Source organism: Lissotriton helveticus, chromosome 2_1, assembly GCF_964261635.1.
Source record: "Lissotriton helveticus chromosome 2_1, aLisHel1.1, whole genome shotgun sequence".
NCBI classification, from domain to species: domain Eukaryota; kingdom Metazoa; phylum Chordata; class Amphibia; order Caudata; family Salamandridae; genus Lissotriton; species Lissotriton helveticus.
Window position 1 is genome coordinate 731,843,006 of NC_136059.1, and position 25,018 is coordinate 731,868,023.

Sequence of the window (25,018 nt, forward strand, 5' to 3'; positions counted from 1 at the left end):
CCCATCTGCCTCCCCAGAGGGGCATAAAGACTGTGGATTTTTTGGGGGGTTGGGGGAATTGGCATGCCCAGTCTGTGCAGCCCACACCCCTTTATACATAAAAAACATCCCTGGTGCCTAGCGTGCGTTCTGCCACCCGGGTGGAAGACTGGGGCTATTATCCCATCTGCCTCCGGTGGGGCAGAAAGACTGTGGAATTAGGCCCCCACCCCTATATACAAAAGGTAAAAAATATCTGGTGCCTAGTGTGATTTTGGCACTCCCCAGGGTGAGGGCAGAAATACTGTGGAGTTTTTAGGCAGCCCCCACCCCTATAGACATCTAAACAAAATCCCTGCTGTCTTACATGCTTTCTGCCCCCAAGGGGGGGGGGGAGAAAGACTGACATTTGGTGAAAAATTGGGGGGGCAAAGGATTTTTCCCAAGGGGCCGCTCCCCCTTCCCTGGTGCCTAGTGTGTAGGTCCCTGCTTGGGGATCGCCCTCCTGAGGGGATTCCCTAGCAAGGATCCATCAGGGAGGGGTACCATTGGAAAGAGGAGATTCTGCCCCTTACCTGATACCTCTCCTGTCTGTCTCAGTGCTCAGAGGGCTAAGAGATCCCCCTGAGCACTGAGGTAGTGAAACTGAAATGAGACGATCGGCTTATATCAGTTTCTGTTTTCTGTAATGATGTCAGCTTGGCTTGTACATTGATTATCATTTCAGAGAAACAATCAGAACAGCCTCGGGAGCTAGAGAAGCTACAGAATCTGTTCTGATTGAAAGGAAACCCCTCTGGTGCCGTACCAGAGGGGTTTTCCTGAGCAATGTGGTAGATGGCTGGGAGCTGTCCGACGCACATGACCACTGTTGCGTCATACGACTCCCAGCCATCTGATGCACCAAAGTGGTTAAGGTCATGCAGTGGCTGGGTAGCTGCTGGGAAGCTAATGCAAATTAGCCTCCCGGAGCTTCAGGCAGGGACAGGATAACTTTCCCAAATGTACTCCCTAAATATTTATTAAAAATCTAACTTAATTTCTACATTGAAATATTAATAAATATCAAAAATAGTTTCTGAGTGAAGTTTGTAGTTATTTCATGTCAGACGTTACATATTAAAGTTGATACTTTTTACTTTGATATAGTCTAAGAGTCATCTACAGCTCTGCCGGTGAAAATAGTTTTTGAGATTTAATCACTGGTAGAACATGCCTACTTTAGGTTTGCTCATGTTCTACTTTTAAATATCATGCACTTTGTGGGTGGCAAGTTGTCCTTAGGGGTGATTTATCAATATTCAAAAGCAAGGTTTCCAACATGATAAAAAAGTGTTATTTTGCTAGGCTTATCAGCAGGCTTTTAGGCTGCTGCAATCAGGCTGCACACGATAGACATGAAGCCATATTTAACAGGACAATACTGTGGATAGCACCATAGGTGCTACAGCCCACGGGTGGCATTCAACTTCTAGGCCCTGGATGAATTTCCTACATAATATACTGGAAACTTAAAGGTAGGTTTATATGTCAATGAACTATTTGTGTGCTGCATAAATACTTTATACATTGTCTTTACATTTAGCCTGACTTCTTTTGTGCCAATCTATCAGTGGGATAAGCACAGGTTAATTTAGTGAATTTTTTATGGGTGGCCTTGACAAGGATGGAGGTTGTTGACTGAGTAGGGTTTACCTCGGCAACCAACTACCCAATTTTCCACATTGCTGTTAAGTGGTGGGATTCAGTACTTTTTTTTGTGTCATATATATATTTTGAGCAACACTAAAATCCAAGATAGATAATTTGATACCATATTTGACCTATTCTTAAATTCTCTTTTTTAGCCAATTGTTAATAAACTTTGAACTTTTTTTGTTGTTGTTGCATCTGTGATACCTTGCCAGAATAATACTGTATATCAACGATCTATCATACTACAATATGAGGAAGATGAAGTAGTTCTGCAAGAAGAGGGGGTTGGTTGTGTAGAAGAGGTCCACCAAGCAGGACCTTTAGGCAGCCCTATATGCTTTCAAGAACCAAAAGGATGATGACCATGAAAAGCATGATGGTGAGGAGGAGGTAAATTAATTAGCTATGCCTTCAGAGGACAGAGGAGGACTCACAGAGATGGAACCCCTTCTAGATCCAATGCAGGAAGAAGTGTATCCTCCCAGACCCTCTCTCCTGGAGGTTTGAAGGATAGACAGGCTGGGAGGGACCTGAAGCTGCGGATAACCAGACTGAATGCAGAAGAGAGAAAGGCTGCAGCAGAAAGATCCTTACTGAAGAGAAGGCAGAGGCAAAGAGGGACTTTTCAGAAAAGAGGATGTTTTGGGCTTTTGAACTGAATCTAAAGGAGCTGGACCAAACAGCTGTCAGAGTCCAGCAGAAATGGCGCCAGCAACAGCACAGTGCCCAATGGAGATCAAGGAGTCCATATATCCAAAGACTTGGTGCCCAGCTTTCAGGTGGGGGATTAAATATATAGGTGGTTCACAGCCGGTGAGGTAGCCCTTAAAATACATAGGGTCCCAGATGAGTTTAGGGTGGTGTTAGAAATTGGGTTATTGGTTGACTGTGGTATGAAACTTGGTCAACCAGCAGCCATGATTCTAGTCAGGGCAAGGCGCAAGCAAACTCCAGTCCAAATTAACCTGTGCTCTCCCCCTGGTAGCTTTGCACAGAGAACTCAGGATTAACTTATAGGCAAAGTGCAAAGCATTTGTGCAACACACCAAACAGTAAAACAGCAAAAACACCAATCTCAATCAATCTGGATTTATTGAGTGCGGCTAATCACCTGTGAAGATATCCAGGCACTGAGGTCCTGCTGCGATCAGTCAAAGAGCCAGATCTTGAGTCCTTTTTTGAAGTCTGTGAAAGAGAGTAGTGTCCAGATATGGAGGGGAAGGTCATTCCAGGCTTTGGCAGCAAGGTAGGAGAAGATCGCCCTTCACTGTTACTTTGACAAATGCCGGGTGTGTGGGCGAGGGAGGCAGAGTGCAGGTATGCATGCTGGTCCTTGGTCATAAGGGGGCCTTGTCAACATGTATCAGCATCTTGAATTTGCATCTTTTCTGGATGAGGAGCCAGTGGAGGTCCCTGAGCTTGGGTAAGGTGGGTCCATTTGAATTCTGTATAGTGTGGAGTTTTGTTTCAGGAGTTGGTTGGTGCTTCCTGCATACAGTGCTATGCTGTTGTAGAGTCAGCTGGTGACCAGGCCTTTGGAGATGGTTTTCTTGGTGTCAGCAGGGAAGCATCTCATGACCTTTCAGAGCATGCGAAGGGTGCGGAAACAAGCGTAGTTGACTGTGTTGATCTGGCGTTTCATGGTGAGTTTGCTGTTCAGGATGAAGCGAAGGTTGCGGGTTGAAGTGGTCTGCCAGGGCACATTCTTTTGTGTCATTAGACAATGATGGTATTTATTGAGGGCTGATTTGAAGGTGGCTGGTGTGTCATTGTCTCTCTAGATGTTTGCAGTTGTTTTTTGTGGTCTTGAGTTCTGGTGTGTACCAGCTGGCTTGTTTGGTGGATCCCTGAGCATTATCGCCTTCTCCGCTTCATGCCTAGATGCTCCTTTGGAGTGATGGCTGCTCTTTATAATTATGTTATACATACATACATACATACATTCATGCCTACAGGTCTTTGAGGGGTTGGTAGGGGCAACCCTGTTGGCGCATTTGGTGATTGAAGTGGAGAGGTTCTCTGTGGCCTGATTGAGGTTGGTTGCCCGGTCGGAATGGGTGGTGTTGAGAATGTCCATCTATTGGGTCTCTGTCACTTTGTTTTAGCTATGGTGTGAGGAGCATGAGGTCTTTTTGGTGTATGGTCCTGCTGCAAAGGTAAAGTTGACAGTGGGGTGGTCGGTCCCGGTGAGTTCGGTGACATGTCTCTTTCTCTAGAAGTGAAGATTGGGTCAATTGTGTGCCCTGTTCTTTGTGTGGGGTGAGTTACCAGATGGGTGAGGACGATAGTGCTCATACTTTCAAGGAGGTTGGCAGTATTAGTGTCTTTGTGCTCATCAAAGTGGAAGGGAAGGTTGCCAAGGAGAATGTAGTGTTTGGAGTTGATGACAAGTGAGGCGATGAATTTGGGAATGGTGCTGCAAAAGCCAGGTAGTGGGCCTGGGGTTTTGTATTATAACGTGCCTCTGATGGCCATTCGGCCATTGGTTTGAAATTGGAAATTGAGGTGCTCCATGATTGATGTAGTGTCATCTTTGGATGAGGAATGCCTTCTCTGTGGAAGATGGTGATGCGACCTACGTATTTGTTGGTGCGGTCCCAGTGTATCATCTTGCATCTAGTGGTAGTTGCAGCGGTGTTGTTGGGATAGCAGAGGGATTGAGCCAGTTCTCGGTAATGAGCTCGTACGGATGCGAGCTCTGTTGAGGCAGCACTCCAGGACTACATCGGACCGTTTTTAGAGTCCACTACATATTGAAGCATAGACATTGTTGATAGATTGAGAAGGTGGAGGATTATTGGACCAAGGGCAGCCGTTTGAAGTATTGGAGGCCCCTCACTGGGTGTTGGTATATTACCCTCTCGCCATACTGTTCCGGTGTTTGACGCAACCTTTAGAAACCAAGAATATGTGTAAGATAGAAGAATAGAGGCTTCTGAATTTTGAGTAATTGTCACACTAGAAAGGATTTATGGGGCTTAATCCCCGGAGATGCTGAGATTGGTGTTTTCACCTAGCTGAGGACTGTCTGGCGAATCTGGTTTCTATTTCTAAAGATGCATATCGGCACCTATTAAGAAAGTGCTTATACCTATTGTTGGAGTGTGTGTTGTTACCTTTCCCAGGTAGAGTGGCATTTCCCCCCATACTTTGGGGCATTATATCTGGCAGGTCCTGATGAAGATGGCATTCTATCAGCTTGCAGCCAGCGTCGACCACAGCCTTTATAACACCCTGCCCTTGTGCAGTTTCTGTCTTTGGTCATCCCAGTTACTTTGTTATTCTGTAATTGTGTTCCCCATATATATTATGAATGTGAAGGTGTGTCTGGATTTGTGTGAGTTGGGTATGAATGGGTTGTTGTGATGTCTCTGGTTGTCTCTTCCCAGGTTTTCATGATTGATTATATGTATTGTTTCTCCTATTTATGTTGATCTGTGACTTTACTATGTTGAAATATGTTATTTGTAAACATATTTATGAATTTGTATAACTTATGAAAAAATATGTTGATAAAATGAAATTAAAATAAAAAACTGTATATTTTTTAGATATGTTGTTATAATTTTCTCTGAGTGGGTTCACACACCGGCTTGGGCGCTCACAGTAGGCCTTTGGGATTAATTCCTAAGCATAAATAAATTTGGTCATGAGGGAGATTTCTTCTTAGATGCATCGGTTCTACTCAGGATGCATAGCTAAGCAAAGGAGACGTGTCAATTCCTCCAGGCATGCACCTTAGGCCCACTTCCAACAGCCGCTGCAGGTAATTGCAGTAGGGCATGCTGGTGGGGGGATTTTGAGAGACGACCACAAGAGAAAATTAAATAAATATTTCATTTTCTCTAGTGATTGTCCCTCAAAACACCCCCTAGCCGGCCCCACCACCCTACTGCTTTTACCTGCAACAGCTGAAGCTGACTTCCAAGGTTCCAGGACTGGGTTAGCACCTCTTGACAGGGTAGACTCACAGATGGCTGTTCAAAAGTCCAGGAGGTTGGAAGCCTGGTATGTCCATGAGGCTTCAGATTGGGAGGTCAGTCAACTAGCCCTTGAAGTCACTCTGGGTTCTGGGTTAAACAGATGCAGAGCCAGTCCATCTCACCCAGGCTATAGGGTAGCAGGAAGCAGATCAGCACAGCAAAGCATGAGTCCAGTAAAGCGCAGTCCAGCAGAGAGGCAGTCCATCAGTGGCACAGCAGTCCTTCTTCTGGGCAGAGTATCCAAAGGTCCAGAAGTGTACTAAAGTGATGGTGTCTAAACTCTCCAGATAAAGTTACTAAAAATGGAGTCCAATTTCTTTAAAAGTTGGTCTTCGATTTCTAGTGGGATGGATCTAAATATATATAAAATCTTGAGAAAGATCCCCATTTTAAGTTTGTTACACCTTCCTATAACTGAAAGATGAAGTCTACCCATGTATCTTAGATCCATGCTGATCTTGTTTATCATGGACGACAAATTTATCTTCCAAATGGAGTCTACACTGCTACTGATCTTTATCCCAAGGTAAACCACTATATCCTGCCTTCGAGGGTCATTACAAAGAGTTTGGGAGTTACATATGATCTGCGTTTTCCCCCCGTTCAGTAGGTAGCCTGATTTCCGACCATATTTGCCGGCCAGTTTTGTATTTGACTTATCGATGTTTCTGGATCTGTGGTCACTACAGCGATATAGTCTGAGTTGGCCATTATCTTACTTTCATAACCGTTGCAACAGACTGGTTTAATTTTCTGATCTTGAAGAATGTGTTGGATGAATATATCAATGTATATGGCAAATAAGATGGGAGAGCATGGACCGCCCTGTCTTGTCCCCATGGAGACCTCGATATGGCTTGACTCTTGGCCCATTATTTGGAGTCTCGCATAAGGTCTAAAATACATTGCCTGTATAGTAGTTATAAAGCCTGGGCCAAACCCTTTTTGTGCCATAATACCCCATAAAAATGCCAAGAGACTCGGTCAAGCGCCTTCTCTGCATCCAAGAGGATCATAGCCAGCCTCTCTCCTGTTACCTCAGTTATGTCGAATAAGGCGATAGCACATCTAATATGGTATGTGATGCCTCTTCTTGGTATACACCTGTGCTGCCATGGTGAGATTAGATGAGCTATGATCCTCCCTAACCGAGTCGCGAGATTTTTAGAATAGAGTTTGGCATTCACATTCATGAAGGACATGGGCTGATAGGATGAGGGGTTGCCTGAGGGCAATATATATCTGCTCCTTGCCAGGATTCTGAGGGGACCCCACTGTATTGTAATCCGAGAAACAGGTCCAGAAGTAAAGGAGCAATCTCCTCCTGAATGGCTTTATAGAACTCCAAAGGAATTCTGTCGGGCCTGCTGCTTTTCCTGAGGCCATAGACTGTAGGGATTGTAGGACCTCTTTGCTTTTGATCTCTCTTTCCATCTCCTGCCTAATTTCTTCGTTTACCCTACATTGATTCCCATAGCTGTTTCATTCTTGCCGGATAAAATAGGGTCAAGATTATCTTGCTGGTATAGGTCTTGATAGAACCTCTCAAAGACCATAATAATATTCTTTAAGTCTGTAACCTGCTCACTGTACTGTCCTTTAACTTCAGCTATGTTATTCCTAGCAGTCCTCTTCTTTGTATGCAGAGCCAGCAACTTGCCCATTGATTCCCCATACTCATAACTGTCGTTTTTATATCCTTGAAAGCCTGCTGCACCCCTCCTACTGTAATAGCTAATAATCTCAGCTTTCGCTACCACTATTTTCTGCCGTAATGTCACCTCAGCAGCTTCCTGCTTTTGCCAAATGGCGAGGGTGTGCTCTTTTTTTAATACTCCCAGCCCTTCACCCAAGCCTTTGATTTCATCTTTCTCTTGTTTCCTGGCCTTGCCAACAAAACAAATTCTTTCCCCCTGCAAGCCCGCTTTAAAACTATCCCAGACCATGTACACTGATGAGCTATAGCGATTCCTCTCAAAATGTTGTATCACCCACTGTCTAATATATTTCACATACCGCTCATTAATCAGTAGTGTTCTATCGAAAGGCTAACTTAAATGTATTAAAAAGGAAAGTTTGGGACCAGCTAAAGGTTAATTTTGCTTGGTCGAAATGGCAGTTTAAACTGCACACACAGGCTTTGCAATGATAGGCCTGAGACATGATTAGAGGGCTACTTAAGAGGGTGGCACAATCAGTGCTACAGGTCCACTAGTAGCATTCAATGTACAGGCCCTGGGCACAGGTAGTGCATTTTACTAGGGACTTTAAGTAAACTAGATAAGCCAATTTGGTATGAGCCAATGTTACCGTGTTTTAGGGAAAGACCACAAGCACTTTAGCACTGGTTAACAGTGGTAAAATGTGCAGAGTCCTAAGGGCAGCAAAAACGAAGTCAGCGAAAACAAACAGTCTGAATGCAAAACGTTAGGGAAAACTACATCAAAGATGCCAGGTCTAACAGGGGGGTGTCTGTGGAGGGACAAGCCAGATGTAGATAGGGATACCCTTTTGAATTTAGGGGCGGCAGTGGCTGACCAGATGTTGTACACCGCCATGAGAGGAGCCCTGTTCATGAAATTTAGCCTTACACAAGAGGGATACCATTTAAGGGTTAGGGACAGTCACAGTCTCACTAGTCAGTCTTGAGTTGCTTTTCTGGACTATTCCAGTAAGTCACTTAATGGTTGGGTGAAGGGCAGCCAAGCAAATGGTTCTGAAGGGCTTTATGATCTAATGTGGAGAGAGCACATGCTCAGTAACTGTTTCACAGAGATGTGCCAAGACATGGTTGGCTGCCAGCTCACTGACCCAAGAGAGCCTGCGAAGGACGCAGACCTCTGAGTTAGTACCAAAGTGTCTGGGAAGGTACCTGGGAGTGATCCAGGGGTTGGTTTTTCAGGTTCCCCCCAACAAAGTGAGAGGGAGGTACCCAGTAACACAGACAGGTCACTGAATAGTGTGGGGTGGGTTGGGGAGAGTTTTCCATCGGCCTTCTAGGAATGGGAGGGGGAAGATTGATTGGGTACCAATCCATTTCCAGCCCTGGTGCTTTGATTGCTCCCAGCTGGGGCACAAGCATAGGGACCTGACCTGTTCCAAAATACCACCCACTGGTGGAAGCTCCACAGGATGAAGTAGCCCTCAGATGCCCTTAGACCACATTCTAGGTACTACATTACCACCAGAGTCCAGTGCGTCACCACCAAAGGTGCCCTGCAAGCTCAATTGTTCTGGAGTACCTCTACCATGCAGATGTTACGAAGCCCAGGAAGAGGGTCTGGAGAAGATGGACTCACCCCTGCCACCTGTTCAGCCTCAGGGTACATACCCTGGGCTGGTGAGCCAGTCTCAGGTTACCGCCCCCCACTAGAGTGGTGGGAAAATGGTGCCTAACACCTGGGGTTGTTGCCCCCCCCCCACTTTGACAAAGCTCAACAGTCAGAGAACCGTTGATGGCCTGGTATCTGGCTCTTGACACTGACAGATGTCTGTTGCTTCTATTGGTTGCTGTCCTCCTGGGCAGAATGTTCCTTGGGTTGTGGACAGACATATGATCCAAAGGGCGGAAAGGGCTACATCATTTTGTTACCCATGGTGGTGCTGTCTGCCTACTGGGATGCATCTGTGAGCAAGTTAAGGTTAGAAGCTGCAAATGTGGGGCCCAATTCACAAAGGGGCACCAACAACCATGTTGCAGCACTTCTCACTAAAAAAATACCATTATAAGTTGCTTAAATTCATTATTCATTAATAAGCCCTTGATGCAATACTAAAACTGGGGTTTAGTGTCCCATTCATAAAAATTATTCTTACATGTTCTGCTGGTGTATCCATCACACCATAATTGGTAAAGGCGTTTATATAGAAAAGTGTATTTATTAGTACAATTCATTTTATGGATACACGTAGGAAAGCGCCACTTTTAACATGGTTAGTCCTCACCTTTTTGCTTGGAACATGATGTGAGTTCAAATGAAAGTACACTGGAACCCTGCTAAACAGGTTCCCAGTGCCAGAGCTCTTTCCAAAAACTCTACCACGACTGGCAAAAATTCAGCCACCCCTGCAAGTCCCTAGAAAATAGTATCCCTGGTGCCTAGGGCATTGGGACTGAAGAGGGTACCAACCATCTCATCTTAATACATCCTGATTGATGCTAGTGTTGGATTTATTAATAAATGCACACACCGTACACCTTAGAGGGTTCCCTGTAAACCTATTAAAAAATGGTGTGGTCTCTGACTAGTCTTATCCAGCCTGGCACCACTAGACATGTGTCTGACCTCATGGGGTGAGAGCCTGAATTATCAGATGCAGGGAATAATGCCTGCTCTGGGCAGAGGTGCCTAACACCTCCTCCAGGCCGTAATTGCATTCCATGGTGGGAAGCTTCAAAGCTGTTGCCGCTTTTAAAATGCAATCCAGGCATCTCCAGACAGTGATGTATGCCAACTTCCCTGTCCTGCTCCACGTTTGGTGGTAGGACATGTGGGCAAGTTACTTAGATTAGGAGGTGGGCCCACATTCAGCCAGTACCACCCCTAATGTGGGGCAGGTGATGTGGACCCCATTTTTTTGTTTCCTCTATCTTGCCTTGGAGAGAATAAGCCAATTAGGGTCAGAGTTGTGCCCACTCCCCAAAGGAGGTGGTCACGTAGGGGGTGTAGACACCCTAAAAGTGAATCCACGACAGAATATCGAGGACCTAAATATCGACCTACAAAAATACCAGGGACAAATTATGGACTACCAAAATATCGAATTCCTATCTACAAACAGATAAGTACAAAAATATTGAATCCTAAATATCGTTGTAAATAATATAGTTTGCAAAAATATCCACTTTTTAAAATGTTTTAAAAGTAATGTAAAATCAAAGAAATAATAAATATAATTGAGTAAAACATACTAAAAAATACTTAAATAAACTTAAAATGAATAAACATTAAATGTAAGTAAAAAAAATAAACTTGTATTTTTATTTTTTATTACATATTTCTTAACTTAATAATATTAAAAAACATCAATTGTTTTAATAATTAAATGTTAAAAACTGAATTTTTTATATATTTATATATATATATATATGAATAAACCTATAATATAAATATAAAAATAAAAATAAATTATATATAAGTTAAAACATTAAAGTTATTTATTTTAAAACAAATATGTTACACGACATTAAATATAACAATACTGAAAAGATTGCATAGCATAATAGATAAAATTACTATTTCCACTCCAACAAATGGTATAGTAGGGAACACGTTGGATAGCGGGAGGGTAAAAATTACTATTCCCACTCCAGTGAGTGCAACAGTAGGGAAAGCGTTGGATAGCGGGAGGGAAAAATTACTATTCCCACTCGATCGAGTGCAACAGTAGGGAAATCGTTGGATCGTGGGAGGGTAAAAATTACTATTCCCACTCCAGTGAGTGCAACAGTAAGAAAAGTGTTGGATAGCGTAGGGGAATAGTTTAATATACCCACTCCTGCAATTTAATTAGCATTAATAAACAATTAATAATTAAAAAAAATTACCTCCCACCATTTTCACCTTTAAACATTACCTACAATATTGTAACATATTAATAAATTAACATAATTATTTAACAATTAATTAATTAACTAATTAAAAATAAAAATATAAATAATAACCATCAAATCTCAATTAATTCCCACAATTAACACTATAAAATAACTGTAAAAAATTATAATATAACAAATATTAAAAATGACATTAAATATGAATTACTTCCTACCCTACTTCCCTATCAAACCTCAACCCACTGATAAAAAGTACACAATTAACATATTTACAAATTCATTGTTAGTAATTAATATCTAATTAATTACTAATTAATAAAAAACGAAACAATTAAGATTACCAAATATTATTAATTGTTATTAATCAATTTATAATTAATCAGAAATACATTAATTAACTTAATTAACAATATAAATTATTAAATATTAAATAATTAAGTAATATAATAATACATTAATTAATTTCAATTAAATTACTTTCCACCCTATTCCCCTATAAACCCACAACCCACTACAGACTTAAATTATGCATTAAATATTTACATATAAATAATTACTTTCTAAATAATACTAAAAATATATATTATAATTAAATTACTTCCCACCCTATTTCCCTATAAACCTACAACCCACTACGGAATTACATTATCCAAGAATGTATAACATGAAATTCATTACTTTTACAAAATTCAAGCCTACATTACAAAAATAAAACAAACTTTTAACACATATACTGGCACTTAAAACACTAAACAAATTCATATTACTGACTTTGATATTGTGAAAATCGATATTTCTTCCCTGCATTTCAATATTCTGCAGCACTATATTTTTGCAATTCGATATTCTGTCCATTCCATATAAAAAATTCATATTACTGACTTTGATATTGTGGAAATCGATATTTCTTACCTGCATTTCAATATTCTCCACCACTATATTTTTGCACTTCGATATTCTGTCCATTCTATATTAAAAACTCGATATTCTGTCCAGTCGATATTTTGTTTGTTGATATTATGACTAGTTACCCCTAAAGGTAGGTAGCCCATTGGCTACTGCCTGTCTCCCCCTGTGACATCCCTAAATGTAGTATTTAGGTAGCACCCATGTACCCTGAAGTTAAGATTTGATGGAACTAAGAAGAAAACAGACAAAGAAGAGCTACTGACCCGAGAACAGAGTACGTGCTGCAGAATTGTGGCACAAAAGCCTGCCAGCTGCTTCGAGGACTGGACCATTGTGGTGTGCTGTCTCTTTCTGCTGCAATGAGGCTTCCAAGAACCCCAAAGTGCTTCAAGCCCTTCGCCAATCACCAGCAAACTCCCTTGGATGAAAGGAGCTATTCCCCTGAAGTCTTCAGGCACCGAACCCGCAGAGTCTGACTTACCGACTTTCCACTCCCCGGTGACAACGATGCAGCAACTGAACTAGAAGTAGTACACCAGCTCCAGAGGGTCAGATCTGTCCTTCCAACAAGTGAAAGGATGCCAGGACCTACTAGATTCATGCCATAGCAATACCTGTAGTACAGGACCAGCTGCAACCAACACTGAGACGAAGAGTGCAATTTTGACTCCAACCACCCAGGAAGCAAGCACCCATCGAGGGACGTCAAGCCTCCTGAGACCCACTTTGTGAGTGGCCCAGTCTTCCAGAAATCACCCCTGGAAGCTGCATGCCCCTGACCCTGAAGAACTCCTTGATGCACAGGGCCCGGTTGACCGATTTACATTGCACCAAGCTTGCCCAGCCTGGGTACCAATGAATCTGCTATGCTCTCATGGTCCTGATGCCCTTGCTACCTGTTCCCTTGTTTGGGATCCCCCAGACTTTTCCTGTAAGTCCTCCTGTGCCGCCTGTATTTGGGTGGCCCCCCTTCATCACAACACACCAGCTACTAATGACCTCAGCACTCTGTTCGCTACCGAATCCAGGATGCTCCCAATGATCCTCTGGTGGAACATTGGACCACAGCCTGCTGCTACCCTAAACCTCTAAGGCAAACTCCTAGAACTGACTGTACACTTTTATATGCAATCATGTGTTTGTCTCCATAGACTTTCATTGTGCATAATTATGCACAACAGTAAGCTATTTTCCGAACTTTAAAAAATCATAACTAAAAAAGTACTTACCTGTGAAAAAGTTCTTGGTCTGAAAACATATAGAAAAATCTGTTACTCTTGCAAACTTGTCTCGGATTTATTCCTGAGTGTGTGTCCCATTTATTGCCTCTGTGAGTATAGCAAATGATTAGCACTCCCCTCTAATAAGCCCAGCTGCTTTCCCACACTACCACACATAGAGCATTAGTATTATCTACTTTTGCCTCTGTATACCAATCTGGGACCCACTGGACTCTCCGCACACTGTACTTTGTTTTAGTGCACTATATAGAGAGCCAGCTTCCTACAGTAGAGCGGAGGAACACATATGTTTCATTCCCTAATATTTTTCTGATATAAACATCGGTAACAGTAACTGTGTTTAATGTACTTCCCTAATTTCAAAATCCATGCTGAAGTTGCTACATCGCTGGTATTGTGCACTTTAACAGAAGTTGATTGTCATTTCAAAGACTGCTGCATAGGCCGCCAAAAACGGAAGACCCATCATCACAGAATCAACCTGTCATACATCCAATTTAAGAAGAAGCAGGCCAAGTTCATCCATCATCTAATTTCAAGCAATCTAAAGGTGAGCAGGCTGAGAAACCACTAGAGGAGCATCCCGTTCAAGTTGCCTAAATCTTAAATCGAAGTAACCAGGAATCCACCAGCACAGAGAGGGGTAAAAGGATGCTTCCTTCAATGCTTTTTGTCAGAATATCATTGCCATAAATATTGACTGATATAAATATTGAGTTCTAAATATCATTTACAAAAATGTCGGCCCAGTGGTTATAGATTTTCTGTTATTAGTTCTAATACGGTGAGGTTTTTGTAAGTCAGATTTAGGACAAGGTATTTGTTAGAAATGGGGTTCTCTAGTTGGCCGAGGTAGGTACCTTTGTACAAGTAGGGGTCCTTTTTCCTAGTCAGGGTAAGGGGGGTACACTTCTAAAATACCCCTGCTCACCCCCTTGGTAGTTTGGCACGAGCAGACAGGCTTATCTCAGAGGCAGTGTGTAAAGCATTTGTGCATGCATTCGGTAACACAGTGAAACAATACGAATGGACACCACACCTGTTTAAAAAAATAAGTACAACTTTATCAAAACCAAAGAAGACCAGAAACAACAAAAAAAAGTACAATACTGTAAAAAAAAGTTACTGTGCAAAATAACCTTTAAATTGGAGGAATAATGTGAAAACCCAGTTCCTCTGCCTTATTGAACACAACAGAGTCTAATAATTCCAGCAAACCATGTCAATACGGGTTAGCTAAAGCGTCAACAGACTCGGAGACAATACCTTTCTTGTTGCGGCCAACACAATGGTAAGAGGCGGTCAGAGGCAACCATCGCAGTTGCAATGTGTGATGGAAGTGTTGCAGCATGCGATGTCCTCACGGCTCGGTGCAGACAGCAGGTCATTTATGGAGTCGGTGAGACAAAGGCTTGCATTGCAGGGTAAGGCGGTGATCGATGCAGTGCTGGCAGGTCATGGTGTGGCAATGGAGCTGGTTGATGGTTTCGTCGGGCAGCGGCGGAGTCCGTGATGTCTGTGTAGCGAAGCGGTGCAGAGTGCGGTGCCCACAGGAAGCGGTGCAAGCAGCAGCTCATTGACGGAGTCGGTGAGACCCGGGTTTGCACGGCAAAGTCAGGCGGTACTCTCTGTAGTGCCTTCAGGACACAGTATCCTGCGATGGACTCGGTGACAGAGTTGGTTGCTCTTTTCTTCTGCGGCAACTGAAACCATTGGTTCCAGAGACGGTGCCCAGAAGGACGGTAAGGTCTTTGCTATTTTTGAGACCTCTTGAACAGGTGGCAAGCTCTACTTCAAGTCCTTAGAGATACTTTCTCAAGCAGGATGCACATAGAGTTCCTCTCCTTGGCAGAAACAGCCACTGCAGGCCACACTGCAGACAGCACAAAGCAAAGGGGCAGTACTCCTACACCAGTTTCTCCAGCAGTTCTCCTTGGCAGATGTTCCTCTTGAAGTCCAAAAGTGATTGAAAGTTCTGGGGTCTGGGTCCCAATATTTATACAGCAAAATCCTTTGTTCTCTGGTGGCAGAGAAGCCCTATGCTCAGCCAAAGCCAGTTCTGTCCTCTCTGGTGCAGCTTCCTCGCAGGAGGTGGAGACAGCATTGTGGAAGGAAGACCTGGCTCATTCAGGTGAAAGGAAATCTCCTCCCCCTACCCTAAATGCAGCCCAGGTCTATTCAGCCCAGCCCTCACTCATCAAGACTCTCTGGAGCAACTGCACGTCCCCTGTCCCTGTCAATCCAAAGCCAGTCAATACACATCCTAGCCGAATTACACTGGATGGCTAATCAAGAAAATACCTACTTTCTAAAAGTGGTATTTTCAAACACAGAATGTAAAAATCACACTCACTAAACGTTGTTACTTTCTGAGTTAAGGCATACTAAACTTTATTTTCCTACCTTGTTCCCAGAGGTAGTTATGTTTATAAGATGTTATAACCAAACTCCCCATTCTAACCTACGGGTACAGGTTGCATAGCAATAGCAGAAAAACTAAATTGACAGTATTTCACTGTCAGGACATGCCAATCAATCAAACAATGCATTTGTAGAGCGCACTACTCACCCATGAGTAGGGTCTCAAGGTGCTGGGGGGGTGCTGCTACTGCTCGAACAGCCAGGTTTTGAGGAGTCTCCTGAAGGTCAGCAGGTCCTGGGTCTGCCGCAGGTGGGTAGGGAGGGTGTTCCATGTCTTGGCGGCAAGGTGGGAGAATGATCTGCCACCGGTGGTCAATCATCGGATGCGGGGGACGGTGGCGAGGGTGAGGTCAGTGGAGCAGCCCTAGTGTTTGCAGGGTGTAGCAGGTGAGTCGTTCGTTGAGGTATGCTGCTCTGGTGTTGTGGAGTGCCTTGTGAGCGTGAGTGAGGAGCTTGAAGGTGATCCTCTTGTTGATGGGGAGCCAGTGCAGGTCTCTTAGGTTGGATGTGATGTGGCTGTGGCGGGGGATGTCGAGGATGAGGCATGCAGAGGCGTTCTGTATGTGTTGTAGTCGTTTCGGGAGTTTGGCTGAGGTTCCCACGTAGGGGGCGTTGCCGTAGTCCAGTCTGCTGCTGATGAGGGCCTGGGTGACCATCCTTCTGTTTTTTGTGGGGATCCATCTCTAGATCTTGCGGAGCATGCAGAGGGTGTTGAAGCAGGAGGAGGAGAAGACGTTGACTTGCTGGGTCATTGACAGCGATGTGTCCAGGATGAACCCCATATTGCTTGCATGGTCGGTGGGCCTCGGTGTAGCTTCCAGTGCGGCAGGCCAGCAGGAATCTTCCCAGGTGGAAGGGGTGGAGCTGAGGATGAGGACCTCCATCTTATCTAAATTCAGATCCAGGCAGCTGTTCTTCCACTATTCGGCGTCGGCCTTCATTCCTTCATGGAGGTTGGTTTTGGCAGTGGTGGGGGCCTTGGTGAGGGAAAGGTTCAGAGGTGTGTCGTCGGCGTATGAGATGATGTTGAGGTTGTGCGATTGGACGATGTTGGCAAGCAGTGCCATGTAGACGCTGAAGAGTGTCGGGCTGAGGAATGATCCTTGGGGAATGCCGCAGATGATCTTGGTGTCTTTAGATTGGAATGGAGGGAGGCGGACACTCTGGGTTCTGCCGCTGAGGAAGAAGGTGGTCCAGTCTGTTGTGTGGCATTTTAGGCTCCGATTACATTTTCCAGATTCATGCCCTTATATAGGTACAATTCACATTGCCCTTATAGAGGCATAGAAATCAATCCCTTATTTAGGCATAGCCCATGCTACCCAAATACAGGCATGGCTACTTCCATCCGTTCACCAAACGTCACAACGATTTCTTGGAAAACCAGCTTAAGCTGTTAGGGAACTTCCCCTTGCTTGAATATTGATTTCTTCAAGAACTCAGCTACTTTTCAATGAACAACAATTCCCCAGGAGTTCATTTATAACATTCATATGCCCGACTTTACGTCAAACTATGGCATTCCTAAACACCTTCAAGGTATAAATATACCTTCATTTGCTATAGCAAGATACGGTGGTTCGGTGCAGTTCGAAGACCTACTTGCCCGACGAAGCTCGCTACAGCAAGTGCCGAAGGAAGCCGACTCTCAAGCTGACGCACTGATCAGGAAGCTGCCTTTCTCCTGCCGAGAATCCAGCTCCAGTGTTTTCGGCTCCCCCTGAGTTGTGTTGGGAAATCGAGTCCCCGAGACAGAGATACCAGACCTCCTTCATTCTAAGGTATGGAGCTGATTAGAACCTAGAGAAACCTTTGGTAGATTCTTGGTAAAACAAAACCTATGCTAAACAATACTTTCTATTTTTTTTTCCGTCAGCTCCCGGAGCGCTGCTCGATTTCATGCTAGCCAGCGCCTCTAGAATCTCATCCTTTTCTATAGGATGCATGAGGAATTCCCTGTCAGAGTTTTGCAATGTAGGGATGTCTATGTGCCCCAAATAGTCATTAATTTCCTCTTCCATATCTCCGCTTTTAGATGAGTACAGGTCAGAGTAGTATCCTTTAAAGACCTCAGCTATTTCTCTATCATCTGTAGTCGGATCTCCCGAGGCATTATTCTCCACTGTGACTAGCTGGCGCCGCCTTGCTCCCTTCATGAGGTTAGCCAGTACTGCGCTCGGCCGCTCCCCCTCACCATATATCCTAGCTGTGGAGTATTTGCTCATATGTCTGACCTCTCTGTCTGCTTCGTCATGATATTCCGCTAACAGGGTCTTAATCTCCGCACTCACAGCGTCATCTGCATAACCACCCTGTCTGCGCTCCAGTCCCTCTAGTTGTTCCTCAAGGTTCGCCAACCTCCGCTGAATAGCCTTGAGAATACCCGAGTGCTTTGATATCGCAACTCACCGGATATAAACCTTGAAGGCCTCCCAGACCACCTGGAAGCTCTCAACCGTGCCTATGTTTTGCTCAAAGAATGTATCGATGGCCTCCGCTAGCTCTCCCTTAAATACTGGGTCCAGTAGAGAGTTAGGTGGGAACCTCCATGTAAATGGCGGTGTGGATTTGCCTGTAATGCGTAATTCCAGCAGCACTGGTGAGTGATCAGAAAATGTTCTGGGCAGCACCCTGCAGTCTCTTATGCGGTCCAAGTGGGAGGAGGAAGCAAGCCAGTAGTCTATCCTAGTATGGACGTTGTGATATGCGGATATGTGCGTGTATCCTCCCTGGTGTGGATTTCGCGACCGCCATACTTACTCCAAGCCCAGGCAAGTTATTGCACTCTGCAGCTCCAGGGCAGCAGCTGCAGGTCTGCGAGGAGGAGCAGTTGACCTGTCTAGGGACTGGTTGATAGTGAGGTTGAAGTCTCCTCCCCATAACAGTAAGTTCCTTTGGTCAAATCGCCTGACCTTGGCAGCTAGAGTCTTGTAGAATTCTGGTGAATCAAAGTTGGGGCCATAGGTATTGACAACTGTAAAATCTATGGTAGGGCCGTAACATCTTGATATAGCAAATCTACCATCAGCATCTATTTCCAGTGTTTGCATCTGTAATTTGGACTTAGGATTTACCCATGTCAAAACCCCTCTAGAACTAGAAGTAAACCCTGCTGCAGAGATGTTGCCCTCCAATCCTCTGCATCTGAGCATGTGACTGTGCGTAGGAAGGTGTGTCTCCTGAAGCAGGGCCACATCTATGTGTTGGCGCTGCAGGTAGCTGAGGACCTTCCTGACTTTGCGGTGGTCATTCAAGCTGCGTACGTTCCACGTGATAGCTTATAGTCTAGGCGTGTGGGTTGTCCCCCCATCTGTGGTGGTGTCAGCCATTGTGCCATACGGTTGGGCTAGAAAACTGCAAGGTTCTATCAGTGCAAGCTATGGTCACAGAGTGCAAAGTCAGATTGAACATTTCCCCAAAAATCCCGTAACTAATTCCTACCAAACATGACTACACTGGCTGTTGTTGCAATTTACCCTCCTTGTTTTTCCTAGCAGAGCAAGATTTCCCCCTCCCCTTGACCTCCCCACCCCCGCCCTCCGCTGACCAACCCCAACTCGGCCACTCACTCTCCCCAGAACCCTTCCAGCCCCCACCCACAGCAGACCAACCCCAACTTGGCCTAGCATGTCAATGTCCCCCTCCCAATGCTCCCCTAGTAAACTCAGAAAGACCCCAAAGGGGGCCAACAGTGCACACAGCGCAAGGGCCGAGGTTGCCAGGTGTATTAACCTTAACTTCAGCTGGTAGAGCGTAATCATCTCCCCCGTCGCCACCACCAGAGATGATGATCCCAGCACGAGCCGTCAGGGTACTGCGGGATTAATATAACACATCTACAGGTTGGTGCGACCTCCGCCCGGAACGCACCAGGCCATGTCAGGTGCGTGATCCATGCTAGCTTGTGTGTGACATAGAGCAGCCGAGCAGGTGCATGCAGTCTAAGTGTGGCAACAACAGGTAAATTGAAACAATCTCACCAATATGTCGAATCCTCCGGACTCCCACGGCCCCTCCCTCAAAGTCACGGATATTGTGCAGTCAGGAGCCCGGAATCTTCATGCGGCATTGCCAAGCCCTGAGTCCGAATCAGGGCGCCCAGTGAACAACCAAGTCCCTGCTTGAGGCACAACTACAATTCCAGGTAACATTCCTAGTATTGTTTCTCCAGTTGGCTACTGTGTTCCTCATCATCATTCTGACTCCTGGGGCTACCCCTGCGCTCCTTAGTCCAAACCTTCAATGCCTTGTTGAGGTCCTTAGGGTCCGTGAAGATGTGCGAGTTGTGGTATTGGGTTTCGTCAGGTCTACATACTCTGCAAAAACTCTCGAACACCATAGAATAGAAGTTGGCACGGAAACTGGAAATGCAAAAGACAAGTTTATTAAGACCCCATGGGGTGGTGGTACATTCCTACAGCACCCTTCGGTAATGCAAGAAGTATCACACCGAACATCGGTGCGTGACCTCTTTTATACAAGTTTAACAGTAATAAAAAGGTAGGTGGTATACTTTTGCACAGTTTAGGTACATATAAGGCCATTTTTGGAACACAGCCAACATGTGGGACAACGGACAACGGAGAAACAGCGGCCCTCATCCTCCTGGACCTCTCCGCGGCTTTCGACACGGTCTGCCACCGCACCCTAGTACGGCGCCTCAGCTACGTCGGAATCCAGGACAAGGCGCTGGAATGGATCATCTCCTTCCTCGACGGGAGAACACAGAGAGTCCGCCTACCACCGTACAAGTCAGAGGCCTCCGAAGTCATCTGCGGCGTCCCCCAAGGATCATCTCTGAGCCCCACCCTCTTCAACGTCTACATGAGCCCCCTCGCGGCCATCGTACGCAAACACAACCTCAACATAATCTCCTACGCCGACGACACCCAGCTGATCCTCTCCTTGACCAACGACCCCGCCGCCGCCAGAGCCAACCTGCACGAAGGGATGAAAGAGGTTGCCGAGTGGATGACGACCAGCCGCCTGAAACTGAACTCGGACAAGACGGAAGTCCTCATCCTGGGCTCCTCTCCTTCCGCCTGGGACGACTCCTGGTGGCCTCCCGCCCTGGGCACCGCACCCAAACCGACAGACCATGCACGCAACCTGGGCTTCACCCTGGACTCCTCCCTCTCCATGACCAGGCAAGTCAACAACGTCTCCTCGGCATGCTTCAACATCCTACGCATGCTACGGAAGATCTTCTGGTGGATCCCCACCGAGACCAGGAAGACCGTCACCCAGGCCCTCGTCACCAGCCGACTGGACTACGGCAACGCCCTCTACGCCGGCACCACCGCCAAGCTCCAGAAGAGACTCCAGCGGATCCAGAACGCCTCAGCCAGACTCATCCTCGACATCCCACGAACCAGCCACATCTCCGGACATCTGAGGGACCTTCACTGGCTCCCCGTCAACAAAAGAATCACCTTCCGCCTCCTCACCCACGCACACAAAGCCCTACACGACCAAGGCCCGAGCTACCTCAACAGCCGAGTCAACTTCTACGCTCCCAAACGCCACCTCCGATCAGCCAACCACGCCCTCGCCGCCGTCCCCCGCATCCGAAGAGCGACCACAGGAGGAAGGTCCTTCTCCTACCTGGCCGCCAAGACCTGGAACTCCCTCCCGACCGACCTGCGCCTGACCCAAGACCACCTCTCCTTCAGGAAGAAGCTGAAGACCTGGCTGTTCGAGCAGTAGCGGCTTCCCCTTCCCCCCCCCCCCAGCGCCTTGAGACCCTACGGGTATGTAGCGCGCTTTATAAATGTCATTGATTGATTGATTGATTGTGGGAGGAGTTTAGTACCACTGGTCAGTTTCGGAGAACATTCCTAAAAGGTGACCGCTCATTACCCTAAATGTTCGAGTGCGCATGCGTGAGGACCAGTGCTAAAAATAGCCTGTTGCTGGGCAAAGTAAATGGTCATTGGTACTGAGGAAGGACAAATGGGCATGCCGACCACGAGGCTGCATGTTCATACAAAATGGAAGCCAGGAAATACAAAATGGCCCCCGCACGTTTGGTCAAGTTAACGATAAAAGTTTGTGTAGCTGAGCTAAATGCTAACTCGGTTGCTGCCAAATTACGACAGAGTGGCCCTGTCGATTAATTCTCAATTTTGCTGGATACAGCATGGCATAGTCTAGCCCGAGGTCTCGGAGCTGCCTCTTGTAAGGAGCAAAGTGTCTTCGTTCTTCCTGAACCTTCGCAGTGAAGTTCGGATACAAAGAGATGTCTGATCCCTCGTATTGCAGTGTCTTTTTCTCTCGGGCTATACGCAGGGCTGTGTCCCCATCTCTGTAGTTCAAAAGCTTGGCGATGATCGGTCTCGGGGGAGCACCCAGCTTCGGGCGCGGGCCCAGCGTGCGGTGCGCCCTCTCTACGATAAACATTGGCGAGAATACCTCATCCCCCAGCAGCGTGGTAAGCAGCTTCTCAACGAATAGTTCCATCTTACCAGTCTGAGTAGTCTCCGACACTCCCGTAATTCGTATTTTCGATCTGCGGGCGCGGGCCTCCAAATCCTCCGATTTGTCTGGGATAACCTGCAGTATCCTGTCATGCTGCTTTTGGACTTTGTCCTGCTCCGATTGTGCCTCTTCCACTTCTGTTATGCGCCTCTCCTCCATATCTAGGCGCTCCGCATGTTTGTCAACTCTTTCCGACATGCGATCCATGCGGTAGGAAAGTGCGTCGATTTTGGAGCCCAGGGATGTCATGCTGTCCTGAAGGCCCTTCTCCATCGTTACCAGCAGGGCTTTAATGTCGGCGTAAAACGAGCCTTCCGCTCCTCTAGACTGTGACGCAGGCTCCATTTCCTGCACTTCTGGGGCCTTAGTGCGGCGTTGCTCAAAGGGTAGCTTAGTTTGGGTTTTATCTATGCTAAACAATACTAACTTCTTCCCTCGTACTAGACTTAGGTTAGGTACATTGGGGTAGGCGTATTTTATAAGCACCAGTTGAGTATTTTAGTCTATGTTATTCATGTATGTATTTTCATATGGCTTACCATACAATGCTCTTACAGTATTATTTCATATTACTGTTTACGCTGTACGCATTATACTTTTCAGTCTGCCTAACGATTGTAGCAGTTCATTTCTCTTGCATAAGAAAGAAGACTGTTCAATAAACCCTTTTTATTGAAAATGCCCGTCTCAATATTTCTCTGCAACTCTGTAGAAACGAAGCATGCACGATTGACTGAGTGAACTAGTTATCTATTGTTTCCACGACTCTGAGAGATATATTCTTATTCTTGGGAAACAAAGTCGTCATGTTTATGCGGTTGTCAGAAACGAATACCTTCTTGTGTATTTGAGAAAGTTTCTAGTGACCTCTGAGTTAGCTGGCACACAAGCAATTAAGTTTAGTATATTCGATAGAAACCTATTGACATAAGTCCTACGTCAAATCTATAGGATATAATATTCCAATGCGCAGAGCCTATTGGGAATATCGGAACTACACTACAAGTCCACGGCTTTGTTGCTGATCCCTGTGTGTGGTGGCAGACGATGTCGAAGGCGGCCGAAAGGTCCAGGAGGATGAGGGCCGCAGTTTCTCTGTTGTCCAGCAGGGTCCTGATGTCATCGGTGGCAGCAATGAGGGCTGTTTTGGTGCTGTGGTTGCTGCGGAATCCGGATTGGGACGGGTCCAGGATGTTGTTTTCTTCAAGGAAGGAGGTCAGTTGCCTGTTGACAATCTTCTAGATGATTTTCGCCGGGAACGGGAGTAGGGAGATGGGCCGGAAGTTCTTGAGGTCCTTAGGGTCCTTCTTGGGTTTCTTGAGTAAGACGTTGATCTCGGCGTGATTCCAGCTCTACGGGAAGGTGGCGGTCTCGAAGGAGTTGTTGATTATCTTGCGGAGTAGGGGTGCGATGTTGGAGCGTGTTTTGTTGAAGATGTGGTGGGGGCAGGGGTCTGACGGTGAGCCAGAGTGGATGGTGTTCAGGGCATGTCCTACCTATCTCATACACTGCACCCTGCTGATAGGGGTCCCTTGGGCCTACGTTAGGGGTGACTAACATGTAAGAAAAGGGAAGGTTAGGGTCAGGCAAGTAGGGGTACTTGCCAGGTCGACATGGCAGTACCAAACTGCACACAAGCTCTGCAATGACAGGCCTGAGTTACATTTACAGGCCACTTATGTGGGTGGCACACTCAGGACTGCAGCCCACTAGCAGCATTTGATTAACATGCCCTGTGCACACCCAGTACACTATACTAGGGACTGGTTAGTAAATCAAATATGCCAATCATGAAATCATCAATCCATTCCCAAAGCATCTAGACCAGCCAAAAGAAGTCCAACGGACAGCAAAAACACAGGAGGCAAAGGCAAAAATACAGGGGAAACCCATGCCAATGATGCCAAGTCTAACAGTAATTTATGTCTGTTGATGATCTGACTACGATATTCTGGCACAAGATCTTTCCAGTACATTCGTTTACCCACAGCAAGAATATTCGCTCTGCCTCAGGACAATAGGATCATTTGCAATGCGCAAAGATAGAACTGCCTAAATTAGTACTATGCATACATATTGATGGTTTTGTCTGCTTTATGTACCTGCTGTTCCATCAAGAGCAGGTCGAGCCAAACGGGGTTTAGTTACCTTTATATCAATCCATTTGACAAATATTTTAGTCAAAGTTTTGTGTAAATCTCAATACTATCAACTGCTTTTAATTACAATATCCAAGTCACTTGACCTGCTTTTAATTAATTACTACTATAATATTTTTGACTAAACTGCGACAGGTATTGTTGATGACCTAGACGATGCTATAACCCCGGACCAGAATAATCATATTAAGGATTTGCAAACAATTTGGGCAGGGGATTTTAACATAAGAATTTGGGACCCACGGGTGCAAGAATCTTGTGGCATCTATCTGAGACAATGTTCTGACTATCTCCAATTTAGAAAGCTTCTCAAAACCGTTCTGTTCTAAAACTGTTCCACCAGCCTCCCTGTAGCATTGTCACAGCGCAGAGATACCCCTTCAGGGGTCATTCAAGCACTCTACAAAACCTATACAATAAATAAATGATAGGGAACAATCCTTGAAGCATTTCAAACACACACAGTATGGTGACTCACTAAATAGAGTAGCTGTTGCTAAGAATCTGAAATGTGCACAAGATCTGAAAGTGGCAAGCAGTCCTCAGATTAAAACGTATGTGGGCCCGATATCTTCCTCGACTATTGACCACATCTTGATA